This window comes from Leucoraja erinacea, chromosome 8 (assembly GCF_028641065.1).
Source record: "Leucoraja erinacea ecotype New England chromosome 8, Leri_hhj_1, whole genome shotgun sequence".
NCBI lineage: Eukaryota > Metazoa > Chordata > Chondrichthyes > Rajiformes > Rajidae > Leucoraja > Leucoraja erinaceus.
The window spans coordinates 441,940-459,439 of record NC_073384.1 but is presented as its reverse complement, the minus strand read 5'-3'; the positions used below and the strand labels follow the sequence as shown (position 1 = coordinate 459,439).

General features: G+C 46.2%; 1 protein-coding gene across 1 annotated transcript in view; it reads left to right on the top strand.

Moving 5' to 3' along the window:
• Window positions 1-17,500, top strand: part of LOC129699216 (homeobox protein Meis2-like) — a 270,723-nt gene that overhangs the window by 163,245 nt on the left and 89,978 nt on the right.

The window sequence follows — 17,500 nt, the reverse complement described above, 5'->3', positions numbered from 1 at the left end:
ATACTCTCTAGAATTTAGGAGACTGATAGCGGATCATATAGAGACTTACAAAATTCTTAATTGGGTTGGACAGGCTAGATGCAGGAAGATTGTTCCCGATGTTGGGGAAGTCCAGGACAAGGGGTCACAGCTTAAGGATAAGGGGGAAATCCTTTAAAACCGAGATGAGAAGAACTTTTTTCACACAGAGAGTGGTGAATCTCTGGAACTCTCTGCCACAGAGGGTAGTTGAGTCCAGTTCATTGGCTATATTTAAGAGGGAGTTAGATGTGGCCCTTGTGGTAAGGGGATCAGGGGGTATGGAGAGAAGGCAGGTACGGGATACTGAGTTGGATGATCAGCCATGATCATATTGAATGGCAGTGCAGGCTCGAAGGGCCGAATGGCCTCTACTCCTGCACTGAATTTCTATGTTTCTATGTAATTAACCTACAAACCTGCACTCTCTTGGAGTGTGGGCAGGAAAACCGAAGATCTCGGAGAAATCCCACGCAGGTCACCCCTTGTCCTGCAAACTCCCCAGACATCGGGATGGAACCCGGGTCCTGGCATGTGAGGCTGTCTCAACCTCTCCGCCAATTTTGTAAGTTTCTATAAGATACAAAGAGAACCCCCCTCGTATATGTTCTGAGAGTGAGCTCGGCAAGGAAACAGAAGCATTTATAACCTGAGGATATTTTATTTAGCTAGCTCCGCTCCTGCCCGCCCAGCTGCCTGTGATAATGATTGCGATGAGTTGCCCTCTTTGATCAGTGGATGCACTTGATGCCAAACTTCCCACCACTTTGATATGACAATCAAAGGACCTTTGTCGTATTAGCATATCCTAATCATAATATTTTACTGCTAAATTGTTAACCTCGGTGCTTCAGTTCTCCAATATTTGCAGTTCGCTCACATCCCATGCAGAGCAGCAGCAGCAGCAGCAGCAGCAGTCGGCACCGGCAAAAGGCGAAAATGAACAGGATTAGATATTGCCGAAAGCATAAATGCCTGCGGTGGAGCAGCGGGTAGAGTTGCTGCCTCACAGCGCCAGAGACCTGGGTTCCATCCCGACTGTCTGTACGGAGTTTGCACGTTCTCCCCGTGACCTGCGTGGGTTTTCTCCGAGATCTTCGGTTTCCTCCCACACTCCGAAGACGTTTGCAGGTTTGCAGTTTAATTGGCTTGGTGTAAAAATGTATAAACTAGTGTGTGTAGGACTCCGCCATCTTTAAGAGCCCTATCTAACATAGAAACATAGACAATAGGTGCAGGAGTAGAGGCCATTCGGCCCTTCGAGCCTGCACCATTCGCCATTCAATATGATCATGGCTGATCATCCAACTCAGTATCCCGTACCTGCCTTCTCTCCATACCCCCTGATCCCTTTAGCCACAAGGGCCACATCTAACTCCCTCTTAAATATAGCCAATGAACTGTGGCCTCAACTACCTTCTGTGGCAGAGAGTTCCAGAGATTCACCACTCTCTGTGTGAAAAAAGTTCTTCTCATCTCGGTTTTAACGATTTCCCCCTTATCCTTAAGCTGTGACCCCTTGTCCTGGACTTCCCCAACATCGGGCTCCGGTTTCCTGCATCTAGCCTGTCCAACCCCCTTAAGAATTTTGTAAAGTTTCTATAAGATCCCCTCTCAATCTAAAAATCCCTAGCACTGTCTTAGGACAGTGTTAATGTGTGGGGATCGCTGGTCGGGACGGACTTGGTGGGCCGAAGGGCCTCTTTCCGTGCCGCATCTCCAAGCTAGTCTCTAACCTTCTCCCCTTGACCGGCGTGGGTTTTGCGGTACCCCTGACAATAAACTGAACTGACTCCAACACAAGATGTCTCCCAGTGTTAAAGACTAGGCTTGTATTCACTGGAGTTTAGAAGGATGAGGGGGGGGGATCTTATAGAAACATATAAAAGTATAAAAGGACTGGACAAGCTAGATGCAGGAAAAATGTTCCCAATGTTGGGCGAGTCCAGAACCAGGGGCCACACAGTCTTAGAATAAAGGGGAGGTCATTTAAGACTGAGGTGAGAAAAAACTTTTTCATCCAGAGAGTTGTGAATGTATGGAATTCCCTGCCACAGAGGGCAGTGGAGGCCAAGTCAATGGATGGATTTAAGAGAGAGTTAGATTAAGCTCTAGGGGCTAGTGGAGTCAAGGGATATGGGGAGAAAGCAAGTCCCTATCAATAACCGGTGCTGTCTGTACGGAGTTTGCACGTTCTCCCCGTGACCTGCGTGGGTTTTCTCCGGGTGCTCCGGTTTCCTTCCACACTCCAAAGACGTACAGGTTTGTAAATTAATTGGCTTGGTGTAAATGTAAATTGTCCCGAGTGTGTGTTTAGGATGGAGTTAGTGTAGTGGTCGGCACGGTCTCGGTGGGCCGAAGGGCCTGTTTCCGCATTCTATCTCTAAACTAAACTAAGAAAACTAACGTTTACAAGTTCTCAGAGCAGAATTAGGAGCGCGCTGACTCAAGAAATTCGGCCCATCTAGTTACTCCGCCTTCAATCATGGCTGATGGAATCTCTCCCCCCTAACCCCATTTTGTTCCCCATAACCCCTGACACCCGACTAAACTCACAGCTCTAAGGTAAAGGGGGAAATCCTTTCCCAGAGAAGAACTTTTTTCACACAGAGAGTGGTGAATCTCTGGAACTGTCTGCCACAGAGGGTAGTCGGGGCCACACAGTTCATTGGCTATATTTAAGAGGGAGTTAGATGTGGCCCTTGTGGCTAAGGGGATCAGGGGGTATGGAGAGAAGGCAGGTACGGGATACTGAGTTGGATGATCAGCCATGATCATATTGAATGGCGGTGCAGGCTCGAAGGGCCGAATGGCCTCTACTCCTGCACCTATTTTCTATGTTTCTATGTTAGATAGGGCTCTTAATGATGGTGGAGTCAGGGGATATGGGGAGAAGGCAGGAACGGGGCACTGATTGGGGATGATCAGCCATGATCACATTGAATGGCGGTGCTGGCTCGTACAAACTCCGTACAGACAGCACCCGTAGTCGGGATGGAACCCGGGTCTCCGGCGCTGTGAGGCAGCAACTCTACCGCTGCGCCACCGTGACGAGAATAAACCTCTAGTCCATGCAGTCTCCTCGAGCTGCACTTGTAGTGGGAGCCAAGAGTTGCTGCCTCACAGTGCCAGAGACCCGGGTTCGATCCCGACTACGGGCGCTGTCTGTACGGAGTTTGCACGTTCCCCCCGTGACCTGCGTGGGTTTTCTCCGCGATCTTCCGTTTCCTCCCACACTCCAAAGACAATACACACAATAGACAACAGGTGCAGGAGTAAAGGCCATTCGGCCCTTCGAGCCAGCACCGCCATTCAACGTGATCATGGCTGATCATCCCCAATCAGTACCCCGTTCCTGCCGTCTCCCCCATATCCCCTGACTCCACTATCTTTAAGAGCCCTATCTAGCTCTCTCTTGAAAGCATCCAGAGAACCGGCCTCCACCGCCCTCCGAGGCAGAGAATTCCACAGACTCACAACTCTCTGTGAGAAAAAGTGTTTCCTCGTCTCCGTTCTAAATGGCTTACCCCTTATTCTTAAACTTAGACGTGCAGTTTTGTAGGTTAATTGGCTTGGTGTAAATGTAAATTGTCCCCAGTGTGTGTAGGGTGGTGTTAGTGTGCGGGGATCGCTGGCCGGCGCGGGCTCGGTGTTTCCGCGCTGTATCTCTACACTGAAGGCGGCACTCTGCACATCATCGCTCTTTAATGGCTAGTTACTGGACCTTGAGGTGTTAAAGCAGATCAAATAAGGAGCACTCCTAACACGACCGCAACATTACTCCGGCATCTCTGCATCGTCCCAATCATTAATTTGTATTGTAAGATCTGTAGTTAATTTTGTTTACTCCGCTAATGCATTGCAGCTACTCCCAGTGGCCCAGCCAGCATCTCCTCTCAAATTCCCCAGCCTATCGATTGTTTGCAAATAATGAAGCTTTTAAGAGATAGTGGTTTGAAAGCTAATGCACGCTCGCCAAAACCGGGGTCCAAATCAGCACACACTGGCTGTCGGAAGCAGAAATCTACCCTGTGATGCTGAGACCACAATACTGATTGAAGTCTATTTGACTGCAAATATCGTCGCTCAATATTTAGGCAGCTGGGACTGTAAAACCCCTGTCCCACTGTACGAGTTCATTCCAAGAGCTCTCTCCCCGAGTTTGCCCTGATTCCAACTCGGAGATTTACGGTAATGGCCACTCGTCGGTACTCGGGGCTCTCGTGGACATTTTTCATCATGTTGAAAAATCCTCACGAGTCTTCCCGTGCTTACCTGCCGTTAGCGAGTCTTCCCGAGTTCCTGCCGTTAGCGTTACGAGCCGCTAAGAGACGTCCCCGAGCTCCGACGTACCCGCTACGTTCATTCTCCGTGCTTACCACGAGTTTGATTTTTTTTTTAAACTCGGGAGAGCTCTTGGAATGAACTCGTACAGTGGGACAGGGCTTTACTCCTTGTGCAATGTGACTGTTAAAAACTGACAATATTAACTCGGTATTTCCGCTAAAATTAATGTGCTATTGCATCTGTTTCATGTACATTTTACACCGAAAATAACCCGTAAATATGAACTTTCAATCATCAAAAATAAAACCCACTCCATGCGGGAAAACCAAGATGAATAAATACTTGCGGACAGGTTATATTACCGGTGAAACATTGATGTTGATATCAGACACTTTAACCCAAGTGCTACGATACTCATGTATAGGAAGGAACTGCAGATGCTGGTTTACACCGAAGCTGGTCACTTAATGCTGGAGTAACTCAGCGGGACAGGCAGCATCTCTGGAGAGAAGGAATGGGTGATGTTTCGGGTCGAGACCCTTTTGCCTATCTTTCAGTCATTTGTTCCATATCTCTCCACATCATCTGTCCATATTTTTTTTTTTAAACTCGGGAGAGCTCTTGGAATGAACTCGCACCGTGGGACAGGGCTTCAAGGGAATGTTTCAGGCAGCAGGATAAATAAACAGAGGCCAAGTTAAGACTCTTTCATGGGCGACAATAGCGATTGCCGCAAGATTTTCAACATGTTGAAAATTTTCCTGTGTCAGTCGCCGATTGTGATAGGTGCTGTCATAGGTGACTTCCATTAAAACTGGTCCCTGGCAGTCGCCTGGAGAGTCGCCTAAGTGGGACAGGCTCATAACCTTAAAGGGCTGTCCCATTTGGCCGTAAATTTATGCAACATCGTTTATGCGTCATGGCGCACGACGCGGGCATCGTGTCACGCACGTGACGTGCACGCGGTGCACATTACGCCCGCATGATGCGCGATGACATAGGCAGAGACGCGCGGCGTCGCAGGACCTTGCCGCGTGCGAAATCTTCCCGCGCCGTCCGCGTGGCGCGCAAATGAAGTCAGACGCAAAACGCTGGAGTAACTCAACGGGACAGCGTGCGGACTTGGCTGAACCTGTGGGTGGGAGAGCATCAGCAACTGGAGTGTTTGTGTAACCAGCGAGCCTCTGGCAACTCGGGTTCGTTGCAAAGTCATGGGTTCCTAACTGGGACAATCAATCATTCACATCTTCTAACTTCAGCGACAAGCGTTCATTTTCATCGACCCTGGAGCGGGTATTATTCCCCAAGAAACCATGTATTCCTTACCCCCTTGATATGCGTTCTACTCCAGTTGTACAGGGTCTTGGTGAGACCACACCTGGAGTATTGCGTACAGTTTTGGTCACCAAATCTGAGGAAGGACATTATTGCCATAGAGGGAGTGCAGAGACGGTTCACCAGACTGATTCCTGGGATGTCTTGACTGTCTTATGAGGAAAGACTGGATAGACTTGGTTTATACTCTCTAGAATTTAGAAGATTGAGAGGGGATCTTATAGAAACTTACAAAATTCTTAAGGGGTTGGACAGGCTAGATGCAGGAAGATTGTTCCCGATGTTGGGGAAGTCCAGGACAAGGGGTCACAGCTTAAGGATAAGGCGGAAATCCTTTAAAACCGAGATGAGAAGAACTTTTTTCACGCAGAGAGTGGTGAATCTCTGGAACTCTCTGCCGCAGAGGGTAGTCGAGGCCACAGTTCATTGGCTATATTTAAGAGGGAGTTAGATGTGGCCCTTGTGGCTAAGGGGATCAGGGGGTATAGAGAGAAGGCAGGTACGGGATACTGAGTTGGATGATCAGCCATGATCATATTGAATGGCGGTGCAGGCTCGAAGGGCCGAATGGCCTCTACTCCTGCACCTAATTTCTATGTTTCTATGTTTCTATATCATGCTCGTGTACAGGGTGGGGGGGAGGGTACTAGTGGTTTTCATGTGATTAGACCATCCATTATTATTTTTCCTCTCTCATTCTCTCCGAATTCAGAAGTCACACTGATCAGCACCAGGCAACATATTAGCCACCAAATCAGCTGCAGCCCGTGGCATTAAACCACAGAGAGTCAGGTCTCCTGGAATACTCAATGTTATTTTTAGCAAGGACATGTTATTCTGGCATTTACTCTAATTCAGGCCCCTTGACGAATCCCGTGCTCTCAAAATGAAGCAGCGAATATTTTCCATTTTCGAATGGAGACATGATTCTTGAATCTTAATGGCTACAGGCTACATATCAATTAAACGTCAGCGTCTCAAATCAGACGCAGTTTACACCAATTACCTAAAAATCAAATCACATGAAGAGCAACAGAGTTGAGAACCGTTTTTGAATAATAAACAAGGAGGATTTATCTATTCCCCCCCCCACCACCATGAGGATAAAATACCATAACCAGCAAATTAATTTGGATGCTTTTTAGAATCAATGAACTAGGAGCCAAGAAAACTGGTTTTCAGAAGAATGGGATCCTTCAGTTATTTTTTGTTAATCCATTCCGTTGCGCTGATACGATTTTTAGCTATGTTTGGATTCTTGACTGTTCCTTCACAGATCTCAGTGGGTTTAATTCCTTCATTGAGAAGTCCAATATCATTTATTAAAATTGAAATATCATGAAAGAAAACTTGGAAAAACTTTTTGGTCAATTTCTGGACTCCCAACATGTCTCTGGACTCCAGCATTTTTGTGTCTATCTTCGGTGTAAACATGCATAGAAACATAGACAATAGGTGCAGGAGGAGGCCATTCGGCCCTTCGAGCCTGCACCATTCGCCATTCATTGTGATCATGGCTGATCATCCAACTCAGTATCCCTGTACCTGCCTTCTCTCCATACCCCCTGATCCCTTTAGCCACAAGGGCCACATCTAACTCCCTCTTAAATATAGCCAATGAACTGGCCTCGACTACCCTCTGTGGCAGAGAGTTCCACAGATTCACCACTCTCTGTGTGAAAAAAGTTCTTCTCATCTCGGTTTTAAGGGATTTCCCCCTTATCCTTAAGCTGTGACCCCTTGTCCTGGACTTCCCCAACACCAGGAACAATCTTCCTGCATCTAGCCTGTCCAACCCCAGCCGCCGGCCCACGGTTTCTATAAGGACTCTGGACACCGCCTCCAGAACGTTCCCAGACCAGTATAGCACCGTCCCTATCCTTCTCTTTACCCTCTCATAAGACAAGGGTCCTGACATCCCTTAAGGAATCATGTCTGGCCCTCGAATACCCAGAGGGTGGTGGGTGTATGCGAGCTGCCAGAGGAGGTAGAGGCTGGGGGACTATTCCAAGTTTAAGAAACAGTTATATAGGTACATGGATAGGACAGGTTTGGAGGGATATGGAAAAAGCACAGGCAGGTGGGACTAGTGTAGCTGGGACATGTTGGCCGGTGTGGGCAAGTTGGGCCGAAGGGCCTGTTTCCACACTGTATCATTCTATGACTAAATACAATATTAAAGACGACTGATTGAATCCCTCCCTGTGGAACAGCAGCAGAGGTGGAGGCTGATTCTACAGTGGAATGTAAGAGGCATTTAGATAGGTGCATGGACATGTGCAGGCAGATAAGAATTTAGTTTAGTTTATTGTCACGTGTACAGAGGTACAGTGAAAAATCTGTATGTTGTACAGGGTCTTGGTGAGACCACACCTGGAGTATTGCGTACAGTTTTGGTCTCCAAATCTGAAGAAAGGACATTATTGCCATAGAGGGAGTGCAGAGAAGGTTCACCAGACTGATTCCTGGGATGTCAGGACTGTCTTATGAAGAAAGACTGGTTTATACTCTCTAGAATTTAGAAGATTGAGAGGGGATCTTAAACAAACTTACAAAATTCTTAAGGGGCTGGACAGGCTAGATGCAGGAAGATTGCTCCCGATGTTGGGGAAGTCCAGGACAAGGGGTCACAGCTTAAGGATAAGGGGGAAATCCTTTAAAACCGAGATGAGAAGAACTTTTTTCACACAGAGAGTGGTGAATCTCTGGAACTCTCTGCCACAGAGGGTAGTCGAGGAGGCCACAGTTCATTGGCTATATTTAAGAGGGAGTTAGATGTGGCCCTTGTGGCTAAAGGGATCAGGGGGTATGGAGAGAAGGCAGGTACGGGATACTGAGTTGGATGATCAGCCATGATCATACTGAATGGCGGTGTAGGCTCGAAGGGCCGAATGGCCTCTACTCCTGCACCTAATTTCTATGTTTCTATGTTGCGTGCTAAACCAGTCAGCAGAAAGACTATATACATGATTACCATCGAGCCACCCACAGTGTACAGATACAGGATAATGGGATTAATGTGTACTGCAAGGTAAAGCCAGCAAAGTCAGATTGATGATAGTCCAAGGATCATCATGTTCGGCACAGTCATTATTGGCTGAAGGGCCAGTTCCTGTTCTGGCATTGGCTTCAGTACTTTATATGGCCAAAAGCTGAAGTAATTTCATCCGCATTCTCAATCGACCTGAGGAAGGGTCATAGCAACATAGACAATAGATGCAGGAGTAGGCCATTCGAGCCCTTCGCCATTCAATATGATCATGGCTGATCATCCAACTCAGCCACCTGCCTTCTTCATATCTGATCCCCTTAGCTGATCATCCCCTCTAAATATATCCAATGAAACTGTGGCCTTCTCTCCATAAGATCACAGAGATTCACCATCTCTCTGAGTGAAAAAAGTTCTTCTCATCTCGGTTTTAAAGGATTTCCCCCTTATCCTTAAGCTGTGACCCCTTGTCCTGGACTTCCCCAACATCGGGAGCAATCTTCCTGCATCTAGCTTGTCCAACCCCTTAGGAATTTTGTAAGTTTCTATAATATCCCCTCTCAATCTCCTAAATTCTAGAGAGTATAAACCAAGTCTATCCAGTCTTTCTTCATAAGACAGTCCTGACATCCCAGGAATCAGTCTGGTGAACCTTCTCTGCACTCCCTCTATGGCCCTCTTAAATGCATCCAGTGAACTGGCCTCCACTGCCTTCTGTGGCAGGGGATTCCACAGATTCACAACTCTCTGGGTGAAAACCTTTTTCCTCTTCTCAGTCCCAAATTGCCAACCCCTTATTCTTAAACTGCGCGTGACCCCTGGTTCTGGACTCCCCCCAACACCAGGGAACATTTTTCCTGCATCTAGCCTGTCCGATCCTTTAAGAATTGTATATGTTTCTGTAAGATATCCTCTCATCCTTCTAAATTCCCGTGAATAGGCACATGTTTCAGTGAAAGGCCTGTCCCACTTGGCGTTTTTTCGACTGACGCATCAGGTCACCGAACAATTCGCGGGCGTGACGACGTATTGTTGGGCGCTGTATTTCCACGTGTCGCAACATTTGCCGCCGCTGGAATTTGAAACGTTCCAAATATTTTGGTGACATGGACACGAGGCCGGCAGTCGAGTCGGTGGAAAAAAATCGACAAGCGTCAACAAAATAGAGAGAGTACAGAGGAGATTTACTAGAATGTTGCCTGGGTTTCAGCAACTAAGTTACAGAGAAAGGTTGAACAAGTTAGGGCTTTATTCTCTGGAGCGCAGAAGGTTAAGGGGGGACTTGATAGAGGTCTTTAAAATGATGAGAGGGATAGACAGAGTTGATGTGGACAAGCTTTTCCCACTGAGAGTAGGGAAGATTCAAACAAGGGGACATGACTTGAGAATTAAGGGACAGAAGTTTAGGGGTAATATGAGGGGGAACTTCTTTACTCAGAGAGTGGTGGCTGTGTGGAATGAGCTTCCAGTGGAAGTGGTGGAGGCAGGTTCGTTGGTATCATTTAAAAATAAATTGGATAGTTATATGGATGGGAAGGGAATGGAGGGTTATGGTCTGAGCGCAGGTAGATGGGACTAGGGGAGAATAAGTGTTCGGCACGGACTAGAAGGGCCGAGATGGCCTGTTTCCGTGCTGTAATTGTTATATGGTTATATGGTTTAGTAGGACAGGCCCCTTAAGTCAAGTCAAGTCAAGTTTATTTGTCACATACACATTCGAGATGTGCAGTGAAATGAAAGTGGCAATGCTCGCGGACTTTTGTGCAAAAGACAAACAACAAAACAACCAAACAAACTATAAACACAATCATAACACACATATTCTTTTACATAATAAAAGACTTAAAGTCCCGAGCTGAAACGTCACCTGTTCCTTCTCTCCGGAGATGCTGCCTGAATTGCTCCAGATTCAGTTAGTCTCGTCTCGTTAGGAGCTGGTTGTAAGTTGGGTGCAAAGCACACTTTAATTTTAATGCTGCTGTCAGAGTGATAATGTTGGCAGTGTAAAAGCTTTAACAGTGTTTAATCCACAGGGCACCTTCTATTGACACAGCAAGGGGCGACTGCTTAGCTGTTTAATGAATACTCGGTCCACCAGTTGGCACCATAAAAAAGGTTTAATGTGTTAATCTGGAATTCCTTAAATACCTTTGGAGACAATGTATATAAACAGATACTTTACCACCAAAGATGTCCTTTTAATGCGGTCTATTTGGATTGCAATTTTCACTGATTATGAGGGTTTTTTTTTTACACTTGTAAGAGATTTTGTTTTAAGTTTCTGCTTTCTTGAGCCAGGCTATTGAACAAGAGCACTCTATTTTACTGGGAACAGGAAAGCCTCGGTATCCTGCGATCTCCAGTCGTGTGAGATCACGGAAACGAGAAGCGGAGAAATAGATGGCCGCCTCTCCCGTTCTCTCTTTGAGTATAGGAGCAGGGAGGTTCTACTGCAGTTGTACAGGGTCTTGGTGAGACCACACCTGGAGTATTGCGCACAGTTTTGGTCTCCAAATCTGAGGAAGGACATTATTGCCATAGAGGGAGTACAGAGAAGGTTCACCAGACTGATTCCTGGGATGGCAGGACTTTCATATGAAGAAAGACTGGATATACTCGGTTTGTACTCGCTAGAATTTAGAAGATTGAGGGGGGATCTTATAGAAACTTACAAAATTCTAAAGGGGTTGGACAGGCTAGATGCAGGAAGATTGTTCCCGATGTTGGGGAAATCCAGAACAAGGGGTCACAGCTTAAGGATAAGGGGGAAATCCTTTAAAACCGAGATGAGGCGAACTTTTTTCACACAGAGAGTGGTGAATCTGTGGAACTCTCTGCCACAGAGGGTAGTTGAGGCCAGTTCATTGGCTATATTTAAGTTAGATGTGGCCCTTGTGGCTAAGGGGATCAGAGGGTATGGAGAGAAGGCAGGTACGGGATACTGAGTTGGATGATCAGCCGTGATCATATTAAATGGCGGTGCAGGCTCGAAGGGCCGAATGGCCTACTCCTGCACCTATTTTCTATGTTTCTATGTTTCTATAGACACTGCCTCACCCGCTGAGTTCCTCCAGCATTTTTGTCTACCGCCAATAACTTTACAGTCCCCTGCAGTCCGCTGAAAATTCACCTCTGTCGTTTCCCATCACATGGCTACTTATTTTTAACAGCCCATAAATTTCTTGATCGAGTCTCTTACACTTGAGGATGGTGTTAGTATAAAGAGCGGTTATGTTGGTCGGCACAGATGCAGTACACAAGCTATTTCAGAAGCTGTTCACGAGATTCATCCCTGGGATGGCGGGACTGTCTTATGAGGAAAGATTGAAAAGACTAGGCTTGTATTCACTGGAGTTTAGAAGGATGAGGGGGCGGATCTTATAGAGACATATAAAATTATAAAAGGATGGGACAAGCGGGATGCAGGAAAAATGTTCACAAAAGTGCTGGAGAAACTCAGCGGGTGCAGCAGCATCTATAAGGAGCGAAGGAAATAGGCGAACGTTTCGGGCCAAAACCCTTCTTCAGACTGAGACCAAAACTGGGGGGTGGGGAGGGGAGAAGGAAGCTCCTATAAAAAGGGGAGGAGGGAGAGGGTGGGGGGGATGGGAGGAGACAGCTCGAGGGTTAAGGAAGGGGAGGAGACAGCAAGGGCTAGCAAAATTGGGAGAATTCAACATTCATGGCATCAGGACGCAAGCAACCCAGGCGGAATATGAGGTGCTGTTCCTCCAATTTCCGGTGTTGCTCACTCTGGCAATGGAGGAGACCCAGGACAGAGAGGTCGGAGTGGGGATGGGAGGGGGAGTTGAAGTGCTGAGCCACCGGGAGTTCAGGTTGGTTATTGCGGACTGTGAGCGGAGGTGTTCGGCGAAACGATCGCCCAACCTCCGCTTGGTCTCCCCGATGTAAATCAGCTGACACCTAGAGCAGCGGATGCAGTAGATGAGGTTGGAGGAGATACAGGTGAACCTTTGTCGCACCTGGAACGACTGCTTGGGTCCTTGAATGGAGTCCAGGGGGGAGGTGAAGGGACAGGTGTTGCATTTCTTGCGGTTGCAACGTTCCCAATGTTGGGCGAGTCCAGAACCAGGGGCCACACACACAGTCTTAGAATAAAGGGGAGGTCATTTAAGACTGAGGTGGGAAAAACCATTTTCACCCAGAGAGTTGTGAATTTGTGGAATTCCCTGCCACAGAGGCCAAATCACTGGATGGATTTAAGAGAGAGTTAGATAGAGCTCTAGGGGCTAGTGGAATCAAGGGATATGGGGAGAAGGCAGGCACGGGTTATTGATAGGGGACGATCAGCCATGATCACAATGAATGGCGGTGCTGGCTCGAAGGGCGAATGGCCTCCTCCTGCACCTATTGTCTATGTTTCTATGTTTCTAGAAGCGTGGCCACATGACAGGTGAAGGGGAGAGTGTTGGGCTCTCATGTTGGGGCTCCTGAGTTGACTGGTCAAAATGTACCAATGCCGCTAAGGGGTTAAGGCTCAATGGGTCAGTGGGTCAGAAGAGCATCTCTGGAGGTGTTAGACACAGCTTTTTGTGTCCATCTTCCACTTAAACCAGCATATAGGGATATATCTGCCTGTGTTCATGTGTATAAAGTCATGAGAGGAATAGATCGGGGAGAAGTCTGTTGTCCAGAGTAAGTAAGTAATTTTATTGGCCAAGTATTCACATACAAGGAATTTGCCTTGGTGCTCCGCCCGCAAGTAACAACATGACACACAGTGACAGTTACGAACGACTCAGTAAACACTAAACATTAATAATAATAATAATAAAACATTCATGATAAAACACCATTGATCAAGCCATGTGAACCAACAAAATACCAGATCAAAGGGAGGCTACAGATTTTTGGCTGTTGAGTAGAGCAACTACTCGTGGATAAAAACTGTTTTTATGTCTGGCTGTGGCAGCTTTGACAGTCCGGAGTCGCCTTCCAGAGGGAAGTGATTCAAAGAGTTTTGTGGCCAGGGTGAGAGGGGTCAGAGATGATCAGTGTAGGGGAATCAAGGACCAGAGGACATTGGCGTGAGGTGAAGGGGTAAAGATTTAATAGGAATCTGAGGGGTAACATTTTCACAAAGAGGGTGGGTGGGGTGGTGGGTGTATGGAACGAGCTGCCAGAGGAGGTCGTTGAGGCTGGGACTATCCCAATGTTTAAGAAACATTTAGACAGGTACATGGATAGGACAGGTTTGGAAGGATATGGGCCAAACGCAGGCGGGTGGGACTAGTATAGCTGGGACATGTTGGCCGGTGTGGGCAAGTTGGGCCGAAGGGCCTGTTTCCATGCTGTATCACTCTATGACTTTAATATTGGTCACATTGTGGCCCTCAGTGAAAATGTGGAGAAAATGTTGAGAACATGGATAGGTGACGTTTCACAGAGTGCTGGAGTAACTCAGCGGGTCAGGCAGCATCTATGGAGCTAAGGAAATAGGCAACGTTTCGGTCCGAAACCCATAAGGGTTTCGGCCCGAAACGTTGCCTATTTCCAGAAGGATTTCGGCCCGAAACGTTGCCTATTTCCTTAGCTCCATAGATGCTGCTGCACCATAACTGAGTGGGTCAGGCAGCATCTGTGGAGAACATGGATAGGTGACGTTTCACAGAGTGCTGGAGTAACTCAGCGGGTCAGGCAGCATCTGTGGAGAACATGGATAGGTGACGTTTCACAGAGTGCTGGAGTCACTCAGCGGGTGGAGCAGCATCTATGGAGCTAAGGAAATAGGCAACGTTTCGGGTCGAAACCCTTCTGGGTTTCGGCCCGAAACGTTGCCTATTTCCAGAAGGATTTCGGCCCGAAACGTTGCCTATTTCCTTAGCTCCATAGATGCTGCTGCACCATAACTGAGTGGGTCAGGCAGCATCTGTGGAGAACATGGATAGGTGACGTTTCACAGAGTGCCGGAGTAACTCAGCGGGTCAGGCAGCATCTGTGGAGAACATGGATAGGTGACGTTTCACAGAGTGCTGGAGTAACTCAGCGGGTCAGGCAGCATCTGTGGAGAACATGAAAGATGAAGGCCCGCTGAGTTCCTCCAGCACTTTGCGTTTTTCACCACTGCGGTTGGATGGGATGTTAATGCGGTCCAGCCCGTTCTACCAAGTGGATGATGAAGATCAGTGTGTTACTTTGAAGAAGGGCCAAGTGCCTTGGCTAGCTCTTATCCTTTCATCTCAATTAACAAATTAGAGAACCTGACCATTATCACATTGCTGTTTATGTAAAACAGCTGTGCGAACATTTGTTACATTGCTTCCTATTCTACACCAGCGACAACCTCACTTCAAAAGCGATTTATGCCGTGTATATTATTGCTGCATTATCCTAAAAGGTGCCTATAGGTGCCAATTATATGTAAATAGGTGTCATGTTCAAAGGATATGAGGTCATAGAATCATACAACGTGGAAACAGACCGACCATTCGGCCCAACTTGGTGGCTAATCTGTGCTATTCCTTGCCACACAAGGCTGTGGAAGCCAAGTCAATTATGTATTTATGGCAGAGATAGATAGATAGATAGATAGATAGATAGATAGATAGATAGATAGATAGATAGATAGATAGATAGATAGATAGATAGATAGATAGATAGCAAGATAGATAGATAGACAGACAGAAAGACAGATAGATAGATAGATAGAGATAGATAGATAGAGAAAGAGAGATAGATAGAGAGAGATAGATAGATAGATAGATAGATAGATAGATATATAGATAGATAGATAGATAGATAGAGAGAGAGAGAGATAGAGAGAGAGAGATAGAGAGAGAGAGAGAGAGAGAGAGAGAGAGAGAGAGAGAGAGATAGATAGATAGATAGATAGATAGATAGATAGATAGATAGATAGATAGATAGATAGATAGATAGATAGATAGATAGAGTCTTGATTAGTGCGGGGAGAAGGTAGCAGAATGGGGTTTGGAGGGAGAGATAGATCAGCCTTGATTGAATGGTGGAGTAGACCTAATGGGCCAATTGGCCTAATTCTGCTCCTATCAATTATGATCTTATGAAGCTAACCAAGATGCCCCTTTCTAAACTAGTGGCTGTTGCCTGAGTTTGGCCCATGACCATCTGAACACTTCCCATCCACGGACCTGCCCTGATGTTGTCGTGTTCTGGAAATATACCAATGTCTTTATTAATGAACTACTTTCATTTAATTTACAGTAAGACCATAAGTTTGGTCACTTTTACAATAAAGATCTTTAGTACACAATACCAAGAATTCCAGACAATTCAAGTTAGATTAATGTCTTCTACCCAGTCTGTGCTTTGAATGAAGGCACAAAATGTTGGAGTAACTCATTGAATTGTAGGATACTGTTCAATTGTTCCATATAGATTTAAATGGGACTAACTTAGATGGGTCATCTTGGTCAGCATGGGCGAATTGGGCTGAAGGGCCTGTTTCCATGCTGTATGACTGTGTCTCTAAATATAATGTGCAATGCAATACCAAACAATTCAATACAAACAAGACAAAGAGTGCTGGAGTAACTCAGCGGGTGCAGCAGCATCTATGGAGCTACGTTGCCTATTTCCAGAAGGTTCGGCCCGAAACGTTGCCTATTTCCTTAGCATCCATAGGTGCTGCTGCACCATAACTCAGCAGGTCAGGCAGCATCTGTGGAGAACATGGATAGGTGACGTTTCGGATCAGGACTCTTCCTCACACTGTAAATTCCAAAATACCATGAATCCAATAAATAAAATAATATCTATGCCATAAATTCAACACAAAGGTTGGGTGGAAGAAATTAATCTTCACCTGTTGTGGTAATGCAATGGAATCGAGGTTGATTTGGTTACTATTTGAAAAGTTTTACCATACATTGTGTCCATATTATTTGGTGCCATGGTAAGTTGACCATCATAGAAACATAGAAACATAGAAATTAGGTACAGGAGTAGGCCATTCGGCCCTTCGAGCCTGCACCGCCATTCAATATGATCATGGCTGATCATCCAACTCAGTTTCCTGTACCTGCCTTCTCTCCATACCCCCTGATCCCCTTAGCCACAAGGGCCACATCTAACTCCCTCTTAAATATAGCCAATGAACTGGCCTCAACTACCCTCTGCGGCAGAGAGTTCCAGAGATTCACAACTCTCTGTGTGAAAAAAGTTCTTCTCATCTCGTATCATGTATAAAAAGTTAACAACTCGATTGATGCAGAATATGCAGTTCATAATGATAATAATGAATATGTTTAATAGCCAAGTGTGTTCACATACAAGGAATATGCCTTGGTGCTCTGCCCGCAAGTAACAACGTGACATATACGCATACTGGCACCTGTTTCTCTACAGAAATAAGCCTTGCATCAAATTCTTGAACCTGGCATGCCTCGTGGAGTTGGAGAATTGTTTTGAAAGAAATCAGAATTTTATAGTATCTCAGACCTCGATACAAAATGGGATGCATATACTAATTATTAAACTCAGCGGGTGAGGCAGCATCTATGGAGCGAAGGAATGGATGATGTTTCGGGTCGAGACCCTTAAAAATGCTGGGGGACCTCAGCGGGTGAGGCAGAGATATAGGAAGTCTTGTATACCAGCTGCTATAAGGTTTTATATTGCACAAAAATAATTTTGGATTTTTTTAGTATTCATTTATTGTATTTTAACTTATTAAGTATTGAAGCTATCTGAGGAAATGTGTGGTGTTATGTCTGTCTTGAAGCTGTTGTGGCACTGTTATTTCCTGTAAAGGATTATTAAAGGTTGTTCAATTCAATTCATCTATGGAGCGAAGGAATGGGTGACGTTTCGGGTCGACACCCTTAAAAATGCTGGAGGATCTCAGCGGTTTAGGCAGCATCTATGGAGCGAAGG